This window comes from Canis lupus, chromosome 7 (genome assembly GCF_011100685.1).
Source record: "Canis lupus familiaris isolate Mischka breed German Shepherd chromosome 7, alternate assembly UU_Cfam_GSD_1.0, whole genome shotgun sequence".
Lineage (NCBI taxonomy): Eukaryota > Metazoa > Chordata > Mammalia > Carnivora > Canidae > Canis > Canis lupus.
This window is the reverse complement of record NC_049228.1, coordinates 23,571,117-23,597,744: the sequence shown is the minus strand read 5'-3', so window position 1 is coordinate 23,597,744 and position 26,628 is coordinate 23,571,117. Positions and strand designations below refer to the sequence as shown.

General features: G+C 46.9%; 1 long non-coding RNA gene across 3 annotated transcripts; it reads right to left on the bottom strand.

Annotated features, from left to right (window-relative positions):
- Positions 1 to 10,849: 10,849 nt before the first annotated feature.
- LOC111096883 lies at positions 10,850 to 26,260 on the bottom strand. 3 transcript variants are annotated; one of them, XR_005361640.1, is made up of 5 exons: positions 17,451 to 17,769; positions 12,402 to 14,610; positions 11,948 to 12,104; positions 11,560 to 11,620; positions 10,850 to 11,104 (listed from the first exon to the last, which is right to left on the bottom strand). It is a non-coding gene; the product is annotated as an uncharacterized LOC111096883 (long non-coding RNA). The 3 variants fall into 3 exon arrangements; XR_005361641.1 differs by lacking the exon at positions 17,451 to 17,769 and adding an exon at positions 25,724 to 26,260 and having other exon boundaries at positions 11,948 to 14,610; XR_005361639.1 differs by having other exon boundaries at positions 11,948 to 14,610.
- Between the last annotated feature and the right edge of the window lie 368 nt (positions 26,261 to 26,628).

Genomic DNA, 26,628 nt, shown 5'->3' with positions numbered 1-26,628 from the left:
ACATGCTCTTGTCTTCAGGGACCATATTCTTCTTCAGTGGAAGAAATAACCAAGAGTACCCATGCAACACCAAAAAGAATGAATGAAAAAGGGAGAAAGATAGGAAAGCCAGCCACTCACCATTCAGGTGTGCTAGTAAGAATTTGATTCAGCAAAAAAAAAAAAAAAAAAAACAGGAAAGTCGCTTTATTCTCATTTTCTGATTCTTGATTCACTGTGAATGACCCCTTGAGGAATGAGTTACAGAGCATGGGCACCAGGAAACTGCACACTGTTAATGCTTATATGAAGTAAAAATTCAATGAGTCAGACTCCACCTTACTCAAAGGTTTGAACTGATGAGAACTTCCGATAGGCACATTCCTGATGTGGGCTGAAATATGTCCTCCAAAAAAAATGTTCAAATCCTAACCCTTGCTAGCTGTGCATGCGACCTTCTTTGGAAGTAGGGCCTTTGCAGATGTAATCAAGCTAAAATGAGATCATACAGGATTAGAGTGGCTGCTAATCTAATGACTAATGTCCTTACAAGAAGAGGGAAATTTGGACACAGAGACACACAGGGAGAACACCATGTGAAGATGGGAGGCAGAGATTGGAGTGATACTTCTACAAGCCAAGGAACACCAAGGATTGCCAGCAACCACCAGACACCAGGCACGGCGGTCTTCTGCAGCCTTCAGAGACAGCAGGCGGGGAAGACCACCTGATTTTGGACTTTTAGCCTCCAGAACTGTGAGAGAATACATTCATATGTTTTTAAGCCACCTAACCCAGTTTGTGGTACTTTGTGACAGCAGCCCTAGAGAATGACTCCACTCTCCTGACCTCTACTTTTCCCCCACTGCCACCGCCCCTTTCACCCCCACATACACACACACACAGAGTATTCTGAAAACAAGAAGTTGTTTTAAAGCTGAAATGTGGAGCTGCTTCCTGCCTGACCAAGATTCACACACATTCTTAGCACTGGGCCTTTGGTCCTTGAGCCAAGTCTCCAGTGACAGAGTAACCCTAAGACCGACAGAGAAGCTTAGGAAAAATGCTCCAGTAGTGCCTGAGAAGTGAGCAAAGAAGCCCCCAGAGAACAAACTGCTGCCAGCCTGGAGTGGAGAAGACACAGAGGACAAAGACTCAGCAATCTCTTTGTTCCAAGCTGGCAGAGGCTCGGTAGCCACCCCCCACCCCTGCCTCCCACACATACCTTAAGCCCATAGCAGGTCCAACAACCTGGGATGGTGGATGCCACTAACGCGGATGAACACCTGATTCTTTCTCACCTTCCACCCCCATCCTAAGTTGGCAGCTGAGGCTCTCATCTCTCCCTTTCAAGTCCATCCATGCCCCTTCATGAAAGCTTAGGCTCACTTGAAGTTAAAGAGGTCCTCAGAAAGAAAAAAAAAAAAAAAAAATCCTGCAAGCAAAAACCCAGCCACCTGCTTGATTAGGACCCAAAAGGCTTGGTTTCAGTGCTCTTGGTGAATTGATTTGCATCCCTATTCCCCTCCCCCAAAATGGCATAGTCATAAATACCAGCCCATTCTCTAACCCCCTAAACTACAATTAGAAATCAAGAGACTCACATCCAATTCGAGCTCTTCTAAGAGAGAGTTGCCTTCCTCTTCTGTAACTCATCATGATGCCAAGCTTGAGAGGAGCTCAGGAGCACTGCCAATTGGCAAGTTTGGCAAACTAAGTTATGGAAAAGCACAGGGTCAAGGCACCCAAGGAGGTATCACACAGAGCCAAGGTGCTTGTTTATTTACCTCCCTGGGGCCATGAGATCTGTAGCATGTTTAGAAATCCATGTAGGCAGAATGATAGAATAGGTACAAAAAAAAAAAAAACACCAAACAACAACTAGTTCAACACCTTCATTTTCTAACTCAGAGAAGTGACAAAACTTCCTAAGGCCATACAACTGCTTGTGGCAGAATGGGGACTTAAACCTAGTTTCCCTGACTCCCAATCAGGTGCTCTTTCTGGAACTGTGACCAGGAATGGAATATATGCATGGTGATGAAGCAGGAACAAGAGGCATAGGGAATGCCAGACCCATGAGGCACCAAGAAACTGACACATCAAACATACAAAACATTATCTTGACAGCCCCGGCAGGAGCCACTTTCCACCCTTATTAGATCATTCTCAAGTTGCCAAGTCAAATGGGTGACTCGCTGATACTCTTGCTTGCCTTAGAAGAGCACTGCTTGGTGAGTTAATAAATCTGAACCCTCCTGCAGGAGACCACCATAGCACTGTTGATCTTCCAATTGGTGTTATGATGACCAAAGAGGATCCAGCTTCTTATGTTTATGTTTTGGATATCTAGGCCTCCAAGATCCTCCACAGTCTGATCCCAACCACCCTTATTGACCTTGCCTGTCTTTAAGGCAGAGATGTGTAAATGGTTTACTGTCCAGTTTCTATCCCTTTTCCTAGTAGCACTCAATATTTATTTAAGGCAATGCTAGCTACAACAGACAAACATCGAACGTCCATGACTTAACATAAGGAACATGTTTCTTTTCGCCGTAACAGCTGAGACAGACACCTCTCCTCCTCCAGGAGGTCATTCAGAAACCTAAGCTTCTTCTGTCTTGTGGATCTGTCATCTTCAACATGTGGCTCTCAAGATCATGTTGAGTGATCATCTTTACTGCAGCCAGCTGGAGGGGAGAGGAGCATGGAAGAGCATGCATGGGAGCACGCATGGAAGTGATGCCATTCCCCACGCATGGCATGGGGACCAACCCTATAACAATCCAATCACATATTTTCTATCCAGACTTTGAGTCTTGAACAAAAGATACAAAAGATACAACAAAGGACAAAGAGAGCACTTGGAAGTCATTTTCACTGCACCATGGTGGTAGTTGGTAGTGGTGATGGCCTCTAGTGAGAGCTCAGTCCAGTGTCATAGCAGAGTCTAGGCTGATGTCTTCACTTCTGCTTCTCAACAACTTCTGCTTCTCACTTCACTTCTGTCCTCAATGACTCCACTGATCCTTATTTTCATGGTGCCATGAGGGTACCTCCAGCATCTAAAAATCACCGCCTTGCTTTATAGTTAAAAAAAAAAAAAGACTGGGAACAACTGCACTGTAAGTAAAGAGATGTATTTGGAAATCACAATACACCCTCACCGCCTGTCACAAATGACTGAAGATATCTAAAAGATCTCACCTTTATCATAACTCCCTTTATATTCAAATGAGAAGAAAGCAAGTGGCAAAAAAATGTAAAGATTTTAAAGTCAGTGAACCACCGGATGAGCAGATACTTTGACTACTCACTACACTATTCATTATCCACTACCCTATTCATATCTCCTTTACTAGCAGAAATACCACAAATGGTACTGTAACCTACTGACTGGGAGCAATTAATGTTAACTCATTAATCTTGGAGCTTAAGAACAGTGCCCTAGTGGCTCCTCCCTCAGCTCCACAGGTTTCTCCAGAGACCTGGGGTCAAGTCAAGTGAATGTTTGGAGAGTAGGTCCTTCTGAACGTCTTTCTACTTGGAATGGAGCTGTCCCACCCTCATCTAGGACTGCCTACAATATGACAGGTGCTGGAGATGCCAAGATGAAAACCCTCAGTCCCCACTCCATCTCCATGGTGGAGATGCTCTTATCAAAGTAAAGGTGGCCGGCCTGAGGCAGACTGCCTACCTCAGGGAGAAGTTCCACCTCCCCACCGTTACCCACCTGTCTGGGAGAAAGAGTAGAGAGTGCATAGGATCATGACCAAGGGGACCTGACTCAAGAGAGTCACAGCTTTTGGAAGAAGGGAACTTAGACACTAATTCAAACTTTCAAACTAAGAAACCCTGTCTTCAGACGAAATTCCACATGGAATTCCAATATGTAAAAGATAAAAGTAGAGAGCTCTGACTGATGGTGGCATAGAAATTCTTGAGTTCTGGCTTCTGGGCTCCTGTTCCATGCTCTCATGAGTGCAGAGGCACTCACTGTCCCAGGAATTCCATTCTGAAAGCTGCTGACCTTAGTCATTCATTCTACAAATGAGGGGTCTGACACTTGCAGGTCTCAGCATGCTAATGACAGGGACTTGTGTTTCCTCATCCCCATTTCACTTCTCTTCGCACAAAGTTTGCCATTTTCTGACTCAGCTTCTTCCTCTTTAAAATAGGGATAGAACCAAAATATATCTGCTTCACCTACCAAGGGGGTTCCTCAGGGTATAAAACATAAAGAAGAGCCTAAAGCACTTGGAGTAAGGAAATTGTACTTGATGTTTCTCAACATACCTTGTTCCTGCTCAGACTATTCCTTCCTCATCTTCACATATGCAAGGGGAAGCTGAGGCTCTAGGCTTCCTATAACAAGGGTCTCCAACTCTGGGTGTGGAGGACAGGTGGGTGCCTTGAAAGTGAGGTTCACTGTCTTCAAAGGAAACACAGCAACCCAACAGTGCCCTCCCTGCCATCAGAATGTCTTCTTTCTATTTAAAAGGAGCTTTAGATTTCTCAGGAAATTCTCAAAAGCCCCATTTCCTTACTGTTTGGCTGTGAGGAGCTATGTTAAGTACCTCAGGGCTGCCTGCTTAGAGCTCAGCTCTCTCCATAAAACTTTACCTTTATATCTCATTGTTAGCCTCCTGGGAAGACGAGTAGCTACCACAGCACATGATAGGACCAGCTCTTTAAGCAAGCGGCCACTCTTTCTAAGAGTAAGGGTGAGGTATCATCTGAGGGAAGGGAAGGAAATGAGTTCATAATACTATGGCCTCTCTCTCAGGGCTGGGACTGGCAAATGGGGAAAAGCAGACTCTTCCTTTTTCATTTGTCTGGAGATGAGGGGCATTTAGGATGGTGCTTTATACCAGTATCTTCAGCTCCAGGGCCTCCCAAAAATGTAAGAGACAGGGAAAGGTTCTTTAGGGGATGGAACTGAAAGTGATCAAATTCTGCCCATTGTCCCCACAGCCCATGCCACAGGGCTCATGCCTACAGCCCATGCCTACCTAGGCACTAGCCATCTCTAGGCACATTCCGGCTCCTCCAGATTCCAGTGAGAATCATGCAATGAGAGTATTGTTAGCTCTTCTGACAAACAAGCAAACAGATGTCCACCAAGGATAAGAGCTTGACCTGCATCATGCATGGGGTCTTTGGCAGTCACATGCTAACTGGGGCTTCTGAACCCCAATTTAGTCTTGTTGATCATCTGAGTGATACTCCTCCCTCCTAACCTAACCCTGAAGGGAACCTGTAGGTATGCTCATCTGAGACTCCGAGGGCAATGCTGGGATTCCAGACAGGGGATGAAAGACTTGGGAGAGTAGTCCAGGGCTCTCAGAAATCCTAAACCAGAGTTTCCCAACTATGCTTAGCCCATTCTGTTTGAGTTACACTGAATCAGAGACAAGCATCTGATCCAAAAGAGTGACCTGGAGGTTGCATCTGAGGCTCTGAGCTCTAGATAGATTTCCCTGACACAGAGAAGAGGCAGCACTCACTGGAAAGAAGTCAAGGCTGCTAGGGAATGTACTTACCTTGCATCAGGAAGGATTTAGGCAAGGTAGGAGAAGAATTTCACACTATCAGTTGTGCTACTTCAAAATGTTTAAGGAAATGGTATCCAAATTCTCAAGGCCTAATGATTTTTCTCCAATATCTCTTTAAGCTGTCCTCTCTTCCCCAGGGTCAAGGACACATCATCTTTCACCTAAACAGCAGAGTTGATTCTAACTGCCTCTGGTTTTGCTTTCTTGTAAAGTAACCACCTTGCAGCAGACAGAGGCAAGTCTGACCATACCAATCCCTCTCCCAGGCCAGGATACCTGCCGTGTGGCCTCACACTTCTGCTTTCCAGCAACACCAATCAAGTCTTTGTTTCCTGCCCTGCCCCAGGCTGTTTTCAGCTCTGTGACTTTGCATATTCTATTCTCTCTGCTTTGAATACCCTTCTCTGCCCTGCTCCTCTACCCTCATCCTCTTTCCACGTGGAAAGTCTTACTCATCCTTCAAGATTCAGTCTAGGTATTTCCACCTAAGGAAGCCTGTCCCAGCCACAGTGGATGGAGTGCCTTCTTCCAGGCTTACCTGGCACCTTGGCACATCTTTAGTGTTGCCTGGATCATCCCATGTCATTATGGTCTGTATCCCCAACTTAGCAGTATTCCTTGAGGACATGTCCAACTCACCCTTCTATGCACAAAGAATGACATGAAAGGGACTTAATAAATAAATTGAACTGACTGGAGCTAAACTCACTTAGTTTGGGGCAGCCCTGGACTTTGCAGGATGAACTGAACAACCCCTCAGGGGCTTCTGGTCCTTGGGTTCAGTATGATCAGTATGTGAGAGGCTCTATTCTACAGGTCTCTGAAGTCTGTGGGGAATCTTCAGACATCCTAAAGGAATCCCAGAAGCAGCAGGACAACCCTTTAAAATCTCATTCAGGATTATAACATGATGTGATTAAAAATACATATTAAGTTCTTTCAAAAGCAAAAAGGATATCTTTCTGTGAGGGGAGAGAATATGAGGCAGTTCACTCATCAGAGCATCGAAAGAAGAAATAAATACCAAAGTTGTGGGTGGCCCTTTTGTCTGGCTCCATCCTGGGCCGGGTGAGCTTGCTTTGCTTGGAAAATCAGCAAAAACATGTAGGACTCAGCTCTGCTGCCGGCACCCCTGGATCTCCAGTGCAGCAGGAATTTTTCTGGTGGGGTTTTACCCGGGGTCTGAGGCAATGGAAGCCATGTGGTGGCTTGGATGCATAGCAGTAAATTAGGTATCTTGTTCTTTGTTTTCTAATCAAGATGTGAAAAAGCTCTTGCTTCTTGTCTACTGCAGCATGGCTAATTGCACTGGGAGAGAAGACTCCAGGGCAGACTCCAGTCAAGCTGACATCTGCTGTTGCTTCCTCTGTGCACATGAGGCCTGCATGCCCCACAGTCTGCCTTGTCCAAGTCACAATCTGGCCACCAGTGGGAATGATCTAACTAACCCCCTCCCCAAGTAGTAGTCAAAGAAAGGAGCCCCCAGGGTCACGTTTGAGGGAACTCACTCTCCTCCCAAGCCTGGGCATAATTTTAGGGTAAAATATCATGGTTTGGGTTTGCTTTTGTAAAAAGGCAGAGGACTATATTTAGCGGCCTGTCTGGAACACATTCCCCAGGGAGTCTCTACCCTTTAGAAAGAACTCAAGAGAAATGTCTTCCGAGCAGGAGCAATCCACCCACAAGGGATGCGGGCATCAGACTCCATTCCTCCCTTTCTCAGAGAGGAGCTATCTGTTGGCATAGGGCTTCGGTGCAATAAGCAGTGGCTTCATCCCTTCCACTCCTGCTCAAGATCCTGCAATGGCTCCCCATTGCCTTTAGGATAAAATTCAACCTCCTTAGGAAGGCCCTTGCGGGGACTCTGTAACCTGATCTCCACTGACAGATTCATTTAGCAGTGACTGAGCACCTGCCTGTGGCGGCTTGAACATTCATGGCTCCTGCCTTTAGGAAGCTCACAGGTTAGTGAGTATGTGGTTTTATGCATCACACTTGGCTAGGTAACAGTCTCCAGTTAGTCACTCAAACATTAACCTATGTGTTCCTGCAGTGATATTTTGTAAGTATGATTGAAGTCTATAATCAATGAACTCTAAGTGAGGGAGGTTACCCTTAATGATCTGGGTGGGTCTGATTCAATCAATCAAAAGGTCTTAAGAGCAGAGCTGGGGTTTCCTCAGTAAAGAAGATATTCTTCCCATTGACAGAAGCTCCAAGCCATGTCTGGGGGTTCCATTATGCCCTTCCTGACCGTCTGCATTCTGGATTTCAGATTTGTCTGGCCAGCCCCACAATTAGACAAGTCAATTCTTTGTAATAAGTCACTTAGTATATGTCTCCTGCTAGTCAGGTTGTCTGGTTGACCCTGACTGATACAGTGGGATGCCACCATCAGAGAGTGCCCTGGCCATCAGGAGACATGCCTTCTACTACCAGTCCATGGCCAAATACTCCATAAGCAGAGCACCTCTCCTATGCCAGGCATTGGACTAGACATTCTCACATGCATTATCTTTGTCTTCCCAATAAGATGACTAACTAGGAATTACAGAGGAAGAAACCAAAGCTCAGAATGATTACCTACCTACCTACCCAAGGTCATACAACTAGGGAAGTCAGAGTTAAGGTTTAAACTAATTCCACCTGACCCCAAACTGCCTTTCCATGACCTGGTACAGCTGTCAGCTCTTATCTCACTCAACTCTCTGAGTTTCAGCTTCCTCATTTATGAAAAGGGGTGGTCCCCAAAGTCCATCCAACTATAATGTAGCAAGGTGGAGAAGTTTGTCCTACTGTAATAGCTGGTAGCCAAGTTTCTCTTCAGAAAAGAGCAGTCTTTGTTGGGAATATAATCTGACACATGTTTATGATAGGAATGAAGCCCTTCTCCCCACATCCTGGAAATCCAGTAACAGCAAGCTCTACAGAAGGGGAGGGATGACGGTTGTGGGTTGGAGCCCTCAGAGGCAGAGACAGAGAGGAGTTTGGGAGGAGGGTAGTCCTGCCTGCTGGTGCCTTCCAAGACCTGTAGTGCAGTACTACCCAGTGCATAGTACTTAGTGAGGGTGACATTTTTTGGTTTGCGAGGAAGAGTTTTACAAAGATTTGAGTTTCACATTGGGCTCAGCATGGAGAGAGAGAGAGATATCCTTCAAGAAAGATGGAATTTTTCAGGTGAAGAAAGTAAGGACAATATAAATTCATTTTACTAAAAGTCTACCCACCCACTGCTTCTGAGCTTAGTCAAAATCTTGGAAAAGGGGCGGCCCAGGTGGCTCAGTGGTTTAGCCACTGAAGCCACTGACTTAGGCCCAGGGCGTGATCCTGGAGACCTGGGATGGAGCCTGCTTCTCCCTCTGCCTGTGTCTCTGCCTCTCTCAATCTGTGTCTCTCGTGAATAAATAAATAAAATCTGAAAAAAGAAATCTTGGAAAAGGCTTTCACTTTAATAATTCCTGGAGTTGGGGGCCCATTCAAAGCAATCCATCTATACTTCAAGGGGTGTGGAGGCCCCAAACCAATAGCTGGTTTATACAAGAGAAGTGTGATGACTCCAAAGGGCATCTGCATTCTTCATGCCAGAGCTGGCCCCACTCAGGCATTCGTATGCTGACCGCATCTTGTCCTAATGTGGGGCTCCTGATCTTTGGCAGATTACATTTTGTCTATTAGTGAGTATTTCTGGTCTTGAATACTCTGAGGTGCTGAATACTCGTTGAGGCTGAATACTCGTTGAGGTGCTCACACAAGAATGAGGTCTCATGCTCCTCTATGGCCCCATTAATTCCTAACTCAGTCTGGAGGGCTGGCAGAGGAAACCTTGTGCCTGTTGGTACATTATCCTGGGTTCCTTAGGAGAAGAACTGGAATCAATAGCAGTGACAAAGGACGATTGTTCTCAGTGACCAGCTGGCACTCAAACCCAGAGAAGCCACCATTGGGACCCGTAGCCCCACCTCAGCAGTTGGAGCAGAAGGCACATCAGGACCATGCCCAGGACTAGATGCACTATCACTGTGGGCCCCATAAGGAACACTTCTCCATACCTGGGAGGCCAAGGGCTGACTTGGGCAAGCCTCTGACATGGGAAGTATGGCCTCCATCATTCCAGCAGCTGGTGAAGCATCCCTGATCTTCCCCCAAATGACAGAGGGAGGAGAAACCCAGCATCAGAACAAAAGGAGGTAACCTCCAGTATTTTCTGTGTGGAATCACACTCCAACACCCCAAGAGCAATGAGAATCCCCTCTGTCTTTCTAGATCCCTGGGGTGGTCTCATGGCCTCTCACGCTCCCAACAGTTCATGGTCTCATGGAATCCCTTCCTCTCATCTAACCTGTCTCTGTCCGGTTTCCTTCCTCTCATTTAAAAATGGAGGCAAGCTGGCCCACCTGCTCTTTCATCTGCGAGAGGCCTGTCTCACAGCCTACACAGTAAACTCCTGGCATCTTCCTTTCTTGCCTGTGGTTCCCTTCTGGTGACAATGGCATCACAAGAGCAAGACATCCAGAGAAAATCCACATGTGAGGCAAGGGAGGGAGACAACAAAGGGCTCCAGGAAGACAGACTGGTCAGGCACAGACATAAACAGATGGCATTTCCTTTCCTCATCTCAGCAATGCACTGATTCTCAACAGCAACAGAGTTCAGGCACCAGAGCCTCCAAGCCACTGACCCCACGCTTGGTTGCATAGACTTTTCTGATTATTGAGAGCTAAGCACAGGACCCTGCATCTCATCCCCGTGTGATTGTTGGCTGGCAGGGTCCATTGAAGGCCGGGGCAGGGGAAGAAGTGAGATAGGGAGAGGAAAGCCCTGAAAGGAAGATTCATACAGAACCATCCATGGTGCATCCATTCCTGGAACCGCCCTCAGCTCAACCACCCCAGGGATGGGCACTCTAAGTAACCCTCATTGACTCAGACATCACTAACGTACAGCTGTAAACAGCAAGGAGAATATTTCAGCTGTGTAAGGAAGAGCTGTTTTCAAGCACCCTTAGCCATCTTAAAGGGCCATTTACATAGCACCTGTATATTATCAGGTTAACCACAAACTATTCTTACCTCTTCATTTAAGGAGGTCCCTTCAGAATTAGTCTTTGTTCACCTCCTTTGAGTTATAAGATCTCCTCAACAATAGAAGTATGTATCATTCCTCTCTAGAATTGGCACTTTTCCCTAATCTTCACCAGCTCTCCCCTAAAATTGGTGCATGTTAGCTAGGTATTATTGACTTGCATCTTCTTTATTTTTTAAGATTTTATTTATTTATTCATGAGATGCAGAGAGAGAGCAGAGACACAGGCAGAGGGAGAAGCAGGGTCCATGCAAGGAGCCGGATATGGGACTCGATCCCGGGATTCTGGGATCATGCCCTGAGCCAAAGGCAGACGCTCAACCACTGAGTCACCCAGGTGCCCAACTCGCATCTTCTGTCTCTCATCTTCTTCTCCCAAGGCGGTGGCCCCCAATTCAGAGGGCCTTTCCACTCCTGACCTCCTAGTCCCTGCAGCTGCAGGCGATGGTCTCGTCCATCCTGGCCTGGAGGTTATGCTGAATCTGTTTCTGGAGGAAGAGCAGCATGAACGTTTACCTCTAGAATTCATACTTTCTACCTCTTTTTTTAAATTTATTTTTATTTATGATAGTCACAGAGAGAGAGAGAGAGAGGCAGAGACACAGGCAGAGGGAGAAGCAGGCTCCATGCACCGGGAGCCCGACGTGGGATTCGATCCCGGGTCTCCAGGATCACGCCCTGGGCCAAAGGCAGGCGCTAAACTGCCGCGCCACCCAGGGATCCCCTACTTTCTACCTCTTGGTCTGCTCCTACCACCCATCTCTTTCTCTGTGCTCCTTTTTCAATCTCTGCCTTTTTTCCTCCACTTCCTTTTATGTCTTCCTTGCCTCCTCAAATGCCTACCACTCCGTTTGTTCTAAGCCATTCTCCTGTCCAGTGTGGCTGCTGACTCCATGTGAGTTTCCCTCCTCCATCCAGGATTTCTGGCCCCTTCAAGACTCACCTTCTTCTCCTGGTCCCTGGTATTCAGTGTGTTGACCTTGGACCACAGGCATGGGCACCACCTGAGAGTAGTTCGAGATGCAGAATCTCAGGCCCTACCCAGGCCTACTCAACAGAATGCTAATTACAAGCTCCCAGCTGTTCTATGTTTACATTAAAGAATCAGCAACCCCACCCTAAATCAGAAGACGCATTCCAGACAGCCAGTGCTGGGACTGTCTCTGCCCCATTGTAGTCCCAGCACTGACCACGATGCCTGGCCAATAGTAGATGCTCAGTAAATATTAACTGAATGGGTAGCTAGGTGGGCTTTTCTCTCTGACTTCACATACTGTGTCCTCTACCCAGATGCACCTTAACTCCTCTGTACCCCCTGAACCACCATTCACCTTGCCTGTCCCCGCTCCTTTTCCTTCTCCTCCTCTGCCACTGGGGACAGGATCAGACAAGCATGCGGGCAAGGAGTTCACTGAAGGCTGATCAGAAACCCCAGGAGAAGGCATCATCAGGCTGTAGGATTGGCTTATCTGAGCCACAGAGAGGAGCCTGCGTAGAAGAGGAAAGGTACCACACTCCTTTGCTCAATGACCAGCAAACCTCAGACAATGAGGGGCCTGAGAAATCACTGGAGACAATCCTTTCAGAGATGACAAATGCTGGTTCCAAGTACACGAGACACGAGCTCCAGTTTGCTTCTGTGTCCACCCTTCTGCTGATTAAGTGTACACATATGAAATACTAGTAACAGGGGAGGGGAGGGGAGGAAGGAGATCTAAAGAATATCAAGAAATAAATTGTGTCCTCAAAGAGCTTAGAGAAGCCCAGAGCAGAATCTTAAGATACCTCGGTTGTTCCTGGTGCTCCTCTTCTATCAGAGCTCCCCTGCCCTGAGGAGGCCAGGAGCACATGGAACTGCTGCCTCCATTTTACAAGGTTGGAGGGATTGTCCAAGTATGATGACGAAGGGGGATGAAAGAGAGAAAGCCCAGGGATGAGAGCCGACTCCACTGGCAAAGTGGAGAATGAAATGTACAGATAAGGGAGAGGAGAGAGAAAAGAAATAGAACCGAGAGGAAAGAATGGCTTTTGCAGTCATAAAATGTTCACATTATGAACTTTAGTATAAAGTTAAACCCTCTACCTTGTAGTTATTTAGTAAGCAGGTGAGAAACTCCGGCTCTGAGCCTGCAGACTGTTTGTTCAACCACCTCGTAAATGTCAAGGGTGGACGGCTCTGATTAAGTCTACTCTCAGGGGCTCACTTGGCACCATCTATTCTCCTGTTCTTTGCCCAGCAACAGAGCAGATTCTGCAAGGACACACCAGTGGGAGGGCTATTTGCAGAACTCCTCCCAAGTGGGCTTCATTCCTCAGTCAGGGGCAGACAGGGCTGTCCCCATCAAGTGTGAACAGGAGGCAGCCACCCTCACCCCTTATTCAACGGGCACGGACAGATTTTGACAAAACCTACAGAGCCCTGCTGTCCTGTGGAGAAACTTCAGGTGACAGTCACCCTAGCCAGGCCAGGTGGGGCAGCTGCAACTGAAGGCACGTGGCTTGAGCTAGCTCCAAAGCGAGCATGCCAAGCAGGGCAGCGGGGGTTCTGGGTGATTAGCACATGCACTGGGCGACACTCTGATGGGAAGGCATAGAGCCAAAGATCAAGTGACTTTTGCCAGCTGAGATCGTGAATAATCACTGAGAAAAAGCTGATTGCTTAATTACAAGGTGGAATGTAAACATAGAAATAGGAAAGACAACAAACAAGGCTGAGAGGGCAGGAGAAGGCGGGAAGCTGAGGGTCACTAGATTTCCCTCTCCGGGGTTGGCTTGGCCCTTTTCTTTCCAGCCCACTGCTGCCACACACTGAGCCCTCCGCCGTTCCTCCATCACACAGGCAACCTCCAGGCTAATTGGCTCATCTTCCCAGGAGGCCTTGGGACAGAAAAGAGATGTGGGTGGTTGACCTGAAGTCAATAGAACAGAGATGAGAAACTCTAGGAGGATGAGGGCCTTGGTCAGGGTTATAGAGGAGCTTGAATCGTGAACATTTACTAGGAAGTTACTTAACATCATGAATCATCACCTGTGAAATGGGGTAATAGCATAGATTGTCATGAAATTGTTGGAGCAATCAATCCATATGAAAAGTAAAGCCTGTTATTCAATATGTGGAGCATAGTCAAAATTAAGTAATAACTAGCAACATTTTTATAGCTGGGAATTGTTTTAGAGCTTAAACGTTCATCATCTCAAGTGAAGAACGTGTGTGTAATTCTTCTGTGAGAAGTAATCAGAACTGAATGACAATCCCTTCCCAGCCATTTGAGCAGTGATGCCAAAACCTAAGAGCAGAAAAATTACCCAGTGCACTTGTTCAAAATCCAGAGTGCACGACTACCTCTGCCACCCAGCCCTACCCATCTGATTCCATCTGTCTAAGAGATGGAATGTCTTACGGACATGATCTGTTTACGGGCCTGTCTATAGCTTCATCGAGGGAAGCAAAGGTGCCTTGCTCATCTCTGTACCCCCAACTCTTAGCACAGCTCCGGGAACACAGAAGGCACTTAGGCACCTTGCTTGAACATTCAAAGCACCCATTTGCCCTTGAAACTGACCAGCGTCAGGGGGGATTCTTAGCACCAAACTACAATTAGGACCTTAATTTTATAGCTTATCCGGAGGACAAATGCTGAGCTAGAGCATAGTAACAGAAGTACATCCACCAAAAATATTTAGTGCCTTTGTCTGCAGCACCTAAAACAAGCTAGAGAAAGGGTTGGCTCATACTTTCCCAGATGCAGAGTTTATAGAGAAAAATGTAGTAAATCAGAAGGGAACAAGGGGAATGCTTCTAAGCCAAGCAAGTCAAGTAAGGAGGGAAGAAAGGCCACCAAAAAAACATGGAAATGCAGAAGCAGTGTGAATCCCTTTTTCCTCCTCCTTCTGGATCCTGGTTTATGCTCCATCCGGGTTTACGCTTCTGGCCTGCATCCAGCTCTGCCACAACCCAACTTTGTGGCCAGAGGCAACCTCTCATTTGTTCCACCTGTAAATAAGAACAGAACAATGCTTTCCTTCCTCTGAGTAATAAAAAGAAGTCTGGGCTCATCTCTCCGGACTCACCCCTCTTCCCCCTGCCATACACTCTGATTTCAGCCATGCTACCCTATACCCTGTTTCTGAGCTTTCTTATTTGCAATTACTTCTGCCACTACTTCTTTCCTTGGCTACCAAACCACTGCTCATCTTTTAAAACTTAGCTCAAGTATGAACTCTGCCAGAGGCTTCCTTGAATGCTTGGTCTCGTTAGGCTCTCCTTCCCCAAACATAGCTTGCCATAGCATACAGTGTAGGGCCTATCATGCTCTTCTGTATCTGTTACCTAGTCTGTCTCCCCATGTCTCTCCCCAAATCTTGAGTAACAGTTGCCTAATTCAGCTCTGTATTCCCATCCTTTAGCACAATGCCCAACACATTACAGGTGCTTAACATGTGCTCATATAATCAATTAATTGGAAATAAGCCTGTTGGGGAATAAGATTCCTGGTTGTGTAAGGGGTGCAGTGGGAGGCAAGAGTCAGGATGCACCATTGCCCGGCATTGCCATATACTCATGTTTTCACCCCTGGGGAAAGAGGATAGTGAAGTAAATGACCAGAAGCACAAGAAGGATTTCAACAGGCAGTGAGCATAGGATAGCCGTGCTCTGTGGCCCTCATAAGAAAGAAAGTTGGAAAGATGTGGAGAAGTTGGAAGTTTTCCAACTTCCATGGAAAGGTTTTAGAATAGAAATGCACTATCTTTATGCAGCAATAGGCAAAAGTCCATACCAAAACAATAAGGTAAAAAGAAAGCCTCTGCTAAGAACTGTTAAAGGAAGGATTTGGGTCACAGGATCCTGGCAGGGGGTTAACGCAAGATTGTTTCAACTGTAACTGTAAGTGAGCCCTATTGAACTTTCTCGAGGGGGGAAGTGCAAGCAAGAGTGGCCTCTGCCGAGTTAGAAAGCCCTTGGATGCGACATCAGGGAAATGCCGTAGATGCTGAACAGTATTCTTGTTCCCCTTTAATAGTTTCCTGAATATAAATGGCCCTATGAAAACTATAGGTTCTTGAGGAAAGAGTTTGTGTCTTTAAAAAAATGGTAAAAGCCTGTGTCTTTAAATTAATCTGTATCACACACACACACACACACACACACACACACACAGTCTAAAATGGAGCCAAGCAGCTACACAGGCTGGGCAAACAGTTAGAAGACATTTGAGTCAGTAATGACCCATTCCCCTGGGTTTAGGTGTGACAAGCATTTACAGAGTGCTCACTATGTGCCCAGGTGGGCTCTAACTTTTGTACACTTTATTTCATGTAATCCACACAATTATTTTGTGAGGCTATCATATGGTCATCCTCATCTCACTGATGAGGGAAATTGAGGCACAAATTAGTAAAGAAACTGAGCCATGTTTACCCAGAGAGTAACTGGTAGAGCTGGGACACAAACCCTAGCAGTCTAGCCTCAGAGTTCCTGCCTTTTTTTTCTTTTTAAAGTAACCTCTACACCCAATATGGGGCTCAAATTCACAACCCCAAGATCAAGAGTCTCACGCTCCACTGACTGAACCAGCCAGGCACCCCAGAGTCCCTGCTCTTAACCACTACTTTATGCTAAAGAGGCAAAGCCTGTGTAGGTACTGACTGCTGGTCTGTCCCTGACACCACCAGGTGTTATAGAGTGAATGCTTGTTGTCCCTTAAACTTATATATTGAGGCTGTAACACCCAATGCGACAGGGGGTTTGGAGATAGGGCCTTTGGGGATTGGATTAAATGAGAGTTTGAGTGTGGCCCTAATTCAATCAGACTAGTGTCCTCATAAGAAAAGATAACAGATCACTATATTTGTATCCTTTATTACCCGGCCATCAAAAAAATGAAATCTTATCATTTGCAATGATATGGATGGAACTAGAGGGTATTATGCTAAGTGGAGTAAGTCAATCAGAGAAAGATAATTATACAATCTCCCTCATATGTGGAATTTAAGGGAAAAAAAAAACAGAGGATCATAGGGGAAGGGAGAGAAAAATAAAACAAAATGAAATCAGAGAGGGAGACAAATGATAAGAGACTCTTAATCATAGGAAACAAACTGAGGGTCACTGGAAGGGAGGAGTGGGGGTCCAGGGTAACTGGGTGATAGGCACTAAAGAGGGCTCAGGATTTAATGAGTGGGTGTCATATGCAACTGATGAATCACTGACCTCTACCTCTGAAACTAATATTATATGTTAATTAATTGAATTTAAATATTAAAAAAAAAAAAGAAGAGGTACCAGAGAGCACTCTCTGTGCACATGTGCACAGAGGAAGCGCCATGTGAGGGCACAGTGAGAAGGCAATCCAGGAGGAGAGGCCTCACCACAAATCAACCAACCTGCACTTTGATTTTGAATTTCTGGCCTCCAGACTGTAAAAAAAAAATAAAAAAAAAAAAAGTCTGCTGTTTAAGCCACCTAACCAGGGGTACTTTGCTATGACAGCCTGCACAGACTGATCCAACAGCCATCATCCCTCTGGGCACCAAGCTGGACAGACTCCCGGGTCTTGGAGGTGACCAAGCACCCAGGCTCCAGTGGTAGTCTCCCACAGCTCATCCTCTGTACATCATCAGAACTTCTGTGTCCTATGTCCTACACTAGTGGTATGAAGACCAACTGTGTTTACCGTGGGTGTGTAAGTGGTATGTTGGTGCTCTTGGCATGACCACCTTCAGCCCCCATCACCATCCAGTAAGGCCAGTGAGTGCTGTGGTATCCACCTGGTTGGGTGTTGTAGGAATTAAATGCAATGATTTGTGGATAGCACTTATAACAGTGGTCATTACCTCCTCAGTATTTGCTTGGCAAGGTTGTTAACTCTCCCCCATCCCAGTCGGTAATTGGCAAAGCTGGGATTTGAACCCTGATCTTTCTGCCTTTGAAGACCAAGGCATCTGCTTTTCAAGGTGACAACCAGCTCACGTCACAAACTAATTTGACATCATTCTAGCAGTGACTTCCTTCATCATTCATTGAGCGACAGGATTTTCTTTCCAGGTCTAATCACTTTGGAGGAAAAGAAAAAAGTGTGTAATATATGTGTGTTCCTTAAAATGTTTATATGCATACATTTTTTTCAGCTAAAAATCATGCCCAGGGACCCAGAAAACCAGACTCAGTGAGCTTTTCAGGCTATGACAATAGGGGACAGAGGCTGGTAGGCCTAGAGTTCCTAGTAGCTGTGTGTCTTCATTCCCTGCCCAGATTCTAATTTCCTAAAAGACAGGCAAACAATAGGGAGTACATTTTTAGTGCCAGCCCATGGTATGTGGGGATTCTTGGTAAATATTTGCTGCATTGAGTTGCTCCTAAGGTAAAGGGAGGCAGGTATTGGGATGGGCTGGTGTGGAGCACACAGAGGTCCATATCCCATCTAAAAGCCAACAAACAGGATTGCTCCTTTGTGCATGGCTCCAGCTCACATCTTGGACTTACTGATTAAGCACTCAGCAGAAATAGCTGTGTAAGTGCTGGGATGGGACCAGAATGTTAAGGAGCTATTAAAAATAAGCATGGCCCATGACATCATTGTCTGTTGCGCAGTGAAGTCAGGGAGTTGCAATGGCCAATGGCCAACGGGGAGTCAGGTCACAAAGACAACAGGGGCAAATGAGGCCAGAGCACACACAGCCTGGGAGCAGCACCAGCCTGGATAAATTGAGACCTGGATAACATGGGTCCTACCCCTCCCTATTCCCCAGATCTGCCCCAGGCTTCCATCCCTTGAGGCTGAAGGGAAGCTAGAGTTCTCTTGGACTCATCATTGATCTTCTTTGCTATATTTCCAAGTCTTCCCAGGAGGAGATTTCAACTTAGGATGTCTGTCTGGGCCAGTCCTGGGGGCTGGGAGTGGCCTACTTTGCAAAAGATGTTTGAATTCCCTGGGAAAGTCCTGAAGTCCTACCCTCATCCAGCACCGTGTATGAGGCATCACTGTGGTTAGCCCTTCCCATCATCTCATGGGTGAGGCAGCCTCCTGGATGGCTGGTTCTAAGGCCTCCACACTATCTGTCATGGGCAAAAAGGCCCAGTCCCTGAGTTAAACATCTTACCCCAACTCTCTTCCACCTCCCATATGCCTGGAATATTAATATCCTTCTCTGCTTCCATTCCCCAGGTCTTGGCTGCCAACCTGGCCCATGCCCCTCTCCTTTGCAGAGTCACCACGCTGGACTTTCAGCAGTGTTCTCATTGTTTATCTCCCCCACATCACAACATAGACAAGGATATCCACAGGGTTCAGGATTGACCCTCTTCTCCAAGCTATACTGCTTCCAAAGTAGCCCTATCCACCATCACCTAGAAACTTCAGCCATAATTCAAAAACATGAATCCATTCACATTTTGCTCCTACTTAAAATCCCTCAGTGGCACTTGAGAGCCTGCAGAATGAATGTCACATTTTTTTAGTCAAGCATGTAATACCCTCCAAAATCTGCCCCCAATTCTCCCTCTAGTCACTTTCCCTCCTACAAAGTGCGCCACTGAGCGGAGCTCCCTTCTCTATTCCCAGCATGCTTCCCAGGACACCATGGTCTCTCTCATCCAAGCCTTTGCTCAGGCCAGTCAGCCATCCAAACTGGAGCCTGGGTCGCTGCCCTCACTCTCCCACAACATCCAGGGGTCAATAGGCCCCATGGGCTCAATTTCACGGACACTGTTCCCATGTGTCCCCTTCTTTCTTTCCTCACCTCTGGGCCAGGCGATTATAACTGCCTCCATTCTGAACTCTGACTCATCTTCCTCTTCCACCGGCCCCTTCTTCCTGCCCAGTCCTCAGTTGTCTTTCTACCTACACATCTTACTTTGTTCCTTTCATCCTAGATGCTTCAGTCCCTCCTTGTTGCCTAAGTGCCAGTCTGATCCATGGTGTTCTCCCCATCGGAGGCTGCTGTCTCTGTCTCTCATCAGAGGCTACTGGCAGTCATCATGCTTGCACAATTTTGTACATTCTGTGTGAGAAATCTTCTCTGTGAGAAAAATTCATCTCATCCTTAAATATTAAACTAAAAATTCACTGCTCCTACAAACTCTTGCTAGAGACTCCAACAAGGCACATAGGCGTGTTCACCATACTTGCCTCCTTATGCAGTAATGATCCCCTTGCATCCCTGGGTCCCTGTCACATATGAACTCCCTAAGGGTGGAGCCTCTTTCTCCTTGGGCCTTATGTGCCCAGGCACCTGGTACTGTGTTCTACTGAATTAGTGGCTCAAAGAAAAGAATATGTCCCCTGCATTAGCATCATTGCCTCTGCTCAATCACACAGTCCCTGATTTTGAGACCACTTGACTCTTCATTTCATTGAATAAGTGGCTATCTTTGAAGAGATTTAAAAAAAAAAAAAAAAAACCCTCTCAGTTCCAGTCTTCTCCTCATTCAATGACAATCCTTTCTTAGACCCATGAGTGAGCAACAGGAATCAAAAAGACAAACGTGTCACAAAATACAGAGCTCCACGTGAAGGTCTAGAAGGAGGGCTTCCATCCTTTTCATAGTGTGGGAAGCATGGAAAGACAGCAAACTAGCTGCCCACATGACCTTTTAGCTGTTAGGCCTCTCCACCATCAGTCCTGAGCTGAGGAAGAGGAGGGCATCACTGGCTCCCAGGTATGGGCAGAGGCCATATCCCCCCTATAGTATTGGTCAGACATACAGCTCGTGCTCCAATATGCAATTTGTAAGCTCCCCTTTGCAACATCACCACTAGTTTCAAAAGCAGCTAGAAATGCTCACTTTAAGGCCAATGATCTGGGAAACAAACATCTCAGAACCCACTGGCTTTCATTCTGTATGAGATAGTACCCTCGGCAAAGGAGAACACCATTTGCCTTCCAAAGGTGGTAGCCATTTTTCAGATGAGCTCATCCAAGAGAATGGCTATTTTGAATCCAAGACAAAAACGTAAGCTTAGGGGATCCCTGGGTGGCGCAGCGGTTTAGTACCTGCCTTTGGCCCAGGGCGCGATCCTGGAGACCCGGGATCGAGTCCCACATCGGGCTCCCAGTGCATGGAGCCTGCTTCTCCCTCTGCCTGTGTCTCTGCCTCTCTCTCTCTCTCTCTGTGACTATCATAAAAATAAATAAAAATAAATAAAAAAAATTTAAAAAAAAACATAAGCTTATGTCATAGGGACACTCTGAAAGAAGCCTGTTCACCAAATTCCCAGGACCCTAAAGAGCCTACACTACTATGTCTTGTAGGGAAAATCACTGCCTGGGACTCAGGGGTGAGAGCTCATGTTGCAAGCCCATTGCCAGGGACATAGCATGTCAGGTGCCAGAGGCAGGGAGCTGAGTTGCTATCAACTCGAAGTAAATTAATCTGAGTAAACTACGCTTATGGATGGGAAGGCATGTTCCCCTCTACCAGCAGGTTTGCCTCAGGAACACACAAGGCCCAAGAGCAGGAGGAGGTTCATGAGGCCAAATTCCCAGGTGTACATAAAAGTTTTGAACTTCCAGAACATTCTCATAATTGGCAGCAGCAAGGAATCCAAGCAGCAGATGATTCTATGAGCCATAGTGTTAGCCAGGCTGGAATGATGAGGAATAGGGTTAACAGGGAAGGGACTGGAAGATGCAGAAAATGCCCCCAAACCTAGGAAAGAGCTGCTGAGTAGTAGGGAGAGGGTTACTTATTTAAATCCCACAGCTTTCTAAGGACAGCATGATGGGCTAAATGAAAGCTCTAGTTTTGCTGAACATCTGATGGATATGGATAAACCCCGGGGGATGGGTGGGGAGGTGGCTGGGCTTCCTTCTCTAGCACCTTCTCTCTGGCACTGCATAAACAGAGCAATGAACAGTTCAAGGTCCAGGGGTTCAATCTGAAGTGAGGGGTGAGGAAGGATGCTATGTAGAGGCACACAAGCTTTAAAAACAGCCTTAGGAGCAGATGGCCAACAAGCTTTCAGAACAGAAATATCTAGTGTTTAATTTGAAGATGTGGATTGCTACAGTGTAAATAACCACCTTCATATTCCCCTTCCAAATTGATACCAAAGTCTGCTTTATGCTCAAAGATCATGAATCAAAGAAAACAGACACATTTCCAAGCTGGGTCAATGTAGGGCAAAGAGAAGCAGCTGATGCCATGGGACAATGTGGTGATCCATAAAATGAGCTCATTCTACAAAGACAGACATTCAGAGCTGAGGCAACAATGAGAATTTACACATCCCAGAAGGTGAGCCATCTTGATACAGGCATTGCAATTCCAGAGAACGTGCACTGGCAGATGGAGGAAATTGGATCTAGACCTTGAGGGCTGGGGAGATCCACTTACTGTCCTGCAGATTACAGGAAAGTCAAATATTAGACAAGAGTCCAGACAAAGTGGAGCACATAGAGGGCCCAGAGTATAGGGACCTCGTTATCAAAGGACATCATAGGGAGGGCAGTGGTCTGTAGCTCAGAGATCACCACCCTCTTCATGAGATTCAGCTCCCTGGGATGGTACAATGGGAAGAAGGCTTCAGTACCTGACTGTGCATCAGGGAGTTGCTGGGCAGCTAACATCTTCCTACACTTCTACCCCAAGTAGGGAGCTCCAATAGCCTCATTCTAAATAGCCCTCCAAGGAGTGTTCTAGCAAGCCTGGTCGAGAAAGAAAAATAGGAGCCATGGAAGGTTCTAGATGGCTGGCATGAGGAAAGAGGGTTTCTAGGCAGATAATCTGGCCTGGGTGTCAGAGTGAAGTGCCAGTGAAGAGACTAGATGTACAGAAAAGCATCGGATGGCTTCTGTGATAGTTAAACAAGAAATCATGACTGCCTCAGTGAGCAAGGTGGCTGTGCTGACAGGGGGACAAATGAAACTGTGTGACCCTGCAGAGGCTAGAGGCGGGGCCTAGAAACAGGGAGAAATCAAAGACTTTGAGCTTGGTTGGCAGGGACCACGGTGGTGATGGCGGAAATACTGAAGGGGGTGTGGTTATAAAGGAGAAGGCAAGAGCAGCTTCAGAAATGCTGAGTCAGAGGTGGCAGCCAGACAACCAAGGAAAAGTGTCAAATTAGACCTTTAAAAATTATAGGATTGGGTCAAAGACCAGGACTTGAGATGTGTGTGTGAGCCATTTGCCTGAAGTAAATTAAATTGCAAGATGGAAACATCTGATAGAAAATCGGAGATGTCTGTGGTTACGGAAGTAGACGATGTAGGCTGGCCAGAGAGAAGAGAAGGCATAGCTAGGGAGAGGGGACAAGAGACGGGGAAGGTGTTGTAGCAGAGGCAGTGGGAGTGCTATAGAGTCAGTGCCCACAGAGAGGCCTGCAAACTCTGACTTCAACAGTGACCTTGAGAGTTCCTCTGGAGAGCAAGTGGCCTGGTGGTGGCCCTTGGAGGCCTATTTCAAGAGGAGTCCTCAGGCGGACAGTGGGGAGGAAGGCCTGCCTGCTGGAGATGAAGGAGACTGACAGGAGAGACCGCCACTGCCTCCCCCAATCCAGCAACAGACAGAAGCAAGGAAGGAACAAAGAAGCTGCATCTCCTGGAGGCATGTGCAGAGGCACAGCCCATCAGGGAAACGCTGTTTAAAAACAGAGAAGCAGGAAAGCCAGGATCCCCGAGAGATAGAAGAGGAGGTGACTAAGAACAGAATCAACCCCAGAAAGGAAAAGATTCTCTGCCTCAATTAGCCATTGCTGTGTCACAAGTCACCTCTAAGTGACTTAAAGCACTGCATTTGATTTGTATTACAGGTGCGCACGCAGGCCAGTCGGTTCTGTTTTCTGAACCAGGCTTGGTCGGCATCAGCTGGGTTTGCTCACACATCTGCCTTTGGCTGCAGAGTTGGCTAGGAGTTTGGCTGGTCTGAGGTCACTCTGCTAGGCACCCTGAGCTGTCCCTCTCCGTGGTTCCCCCATCCCCCAGCAGGCTCCCAGCAGGCTTGCCAGGGCTTGTGCCCAGGCAGCCCAGGGTTTCTGAGAGAGAGAGCAGGAGCCATGAGAGGCCTTGAAGCCTAGTCTGGAGGGGGCACACCATCACTTCTGTCCCGTGCTCTTGGGCTAAGCAAGTCACAAAGCCATCTCCCATTCACAAGGACCAGGGGAGGTTCTTCTCTATTGCAAGAAGCACAAAGTCACATTGCAGGGGGCACAGATACAAGAAGGAAAAGACTTGAGGCAAGTTTTGCTATCAGTACGCCCTCTGGAATGTGGCAGAGATGCACAGGTAAAGAGGAAGGGAGATGAAGGAGGTCACAGCAGGGTCTTGATTTGCCCAAGGGCCTCAGAAAGATAGTAGACTTAAGAAGGAGAAAATGTGGAGTGGCCCCTGCAAGCCTCCCCGGAGGGAGCCAACGTGCCAGAGGAGGCGCTAGGTAGTGCAGTGGGGATACCTGAGAGCAAGGTGCGGGCACCTGCAGTGATCCAGGGCCACCCAGTGTCCCGGAGTGGAAGCAGAACCACGCTCAGCAGGGGATGATGAGGCAAAGCAGCAGAGCAGCAAAGTCAGGGATGCAGAGGGGGCCCGCGATCCCTTGGGAGAGCCCCTTCCTCCTCAGAAACGCAGAGAGGCGCCTGGTGGCCAGCTCACCCATTTGCCTGGGGACTCTGTCTGGGGAGAAGTCCTGGCCCTCATGCCTCTGACTTGGCCTCCGTGTTGACAGGACTCCCATGAGGAGCCCAGAAAGTGTAAAAGTAACTGAGTGCCTCGAATGTGACTCTGAAGGGCAACAAAATCAATGAATGGAAAATAGTCATTTCTGTCCCATTGATTTTTTTTTCTGCTCATTGAGGACTCCGCTCCACATTGTCATTAAACTAGCCACTTTCCAGTGAAATGCTTTCACTGTCTTGAGGACGGACTCCTGTGTGACCTATCCCTAAAATAACTTATGGATAATGCATCCCATCCTCAAAAGGGTGGAATTTTGAGGCGGTTGCATAACCACGGGGGACATATGTGCTGACTTTAAACGCCCCACTTCTGGGGCACCTGGATGGCTCAGTGGTTGAGCCTCTGCCTTCGACTCAGGTCATGATCCCAGGATCCTGGGATCGAGTCTCACATCAGGCTCCCCACAGGGAGCCTGCTTCTCCCTCTGCCTCTGTCTCTGCCTCTCTCTCCATGTCTCTCATGAATAAATAAATAAAATCTTCCAAAAAAAAAAAAACAAAAAAACCCGCTTCTGGTGATTCTGCTATGCTTCTCCTTCCCTGCACCATGTCAAGATTCTAGCCTCTTTCCCACCTCTTCCGCTTCTTAGGAGAACGCCAAATCCTGAGGCACAGACCAAGCTTCAATGTGCCTGGGAGCCTGGACACCCCCTGGCAGGCCAGCCCCTCTCTGCTGGACCCCGCACAGGGGCATGAGTTCTAGGCTAGAAGGTGAGGTGATCAGAGCAACTTTCAACAGGGCCTGGAGCCCTGTTTGGCCTTCATTTTGACCTTGTCTATAAATTATCCGGCATACAAAATACCTTTCCCTTGGAAATATTTTTTTAGAAGATAGCAGTGGTGTTCAGACTTTCACACTCAGAAAGCATGTTTAATTCTCGCAAAATCTCTTACTCTCCATGAAGAATACTGTCCAAGCCCCTATTTTCAGGGACAATTTTTCTCCTGAGCAGTTCACCTCCCACTGCCTATGGGACCCTTCTACTTGGATGTTCCAATATTAAATTAAAACTCAAAATCCCTCATTTTGGATTTTATTACTCACTGTTCCAAATCAGGGCCACCTGACAACTTCCTTGTTTCTGTTAATAAACCAACCATTCACCCAGTCACTCAGACTTGAGGTCATTTTGGCTTTGCTTCCCAATCCATCTCTCTGTCTACCAAATGGAGGCAGTTCCTGAGTACTCCTATTCCTTCTTTGTGCTTTCTCTTCTTGCTTCCCTTTCCATTCCAACAGTATCTGCAGAGGGCAGCTGGCTCTGGATGCCTCAGTCCTAGAGCAAGCAACTGAGGTCCTAACACATAACCTTTCTCCTTCCATTCCATCATAAGCTCCGCAGTCAGATTGCTATAATGTCACTTCCATAGGGTCCCTCCTGCACCTCCAAGCTTTAAGGGTTGTCTGTTACCCATCACTTGAGGACCAAACTCCTTTACCTGGTATGAGGAGCATTCCCCAGCAAGACTCCACTCCACCTCTCCATACCCATCTCTTGTCCTCAAAACACATCCATCTGCTACCGCCAAGTTGTGCTTCTCAGTGTCCCCTAGACACATTGTCCATGTCATAGTCTCTGTGATGCTCTCTTGCTGTTCCATGATGAGAAATTCTCCTCTCTTCCTCCCTGACTTTCTAAGTCCCACCCTGACTTTGGAGCCTGGCTCAAGTCCCAACCACCACAGTGTCTTCTCTATCCATTTCCTAAACTGAGGGAAGGAAAATTAGCACTTCCTGCAACTCTGTTTGGGTTGCATTTACACTTTTTTTCCTCTGAAGTTCTCTTGAGAGTATTGTTCACCCACTCCTAAGAATCTTATTCACACCCTCCATTCTACTGGCTTTCTGAATATATTATGATGACCAAAATGTCAGACATTGGTTCTTTGGAGTTTATAAGATACTGTCACAAAAGTACCTCATTTCATCATTAAAATTGTAGTAGGAATCTAAAGATAAACCTTCTTGGAGGGGCACATGGGTGACTCAGGTGGTTAAGCATCTGCCTTTGACTCAAGTCATGATCTCGGGGTCCTGGGATCCAGCCCTGTGTCTGGCTCCCTGCTCAGCAAGGAATCTGCTTCTCCGTCTTCTTCTGCCCTTTCTCTGCCCCTCCCCCCACCTCATGCACTCTCTCTCTCTCTCTCTCTCTCTCTGTCTCTCAAATAAATAAAATATTTTCAAAAACAAAAAAATCCTTCTTGGAAAAGCTATGCCTGGAGTTGAGGTTCAAAAAAATATTTTGCAGTAAATGAAGAAAGAATGAGATGAGGCTTTTCCCAGGCCCTGTGTCCTCCAGCATCTAAGGACCAAGCACAGGAGGGGCAGCAATGGTGCGATCCTG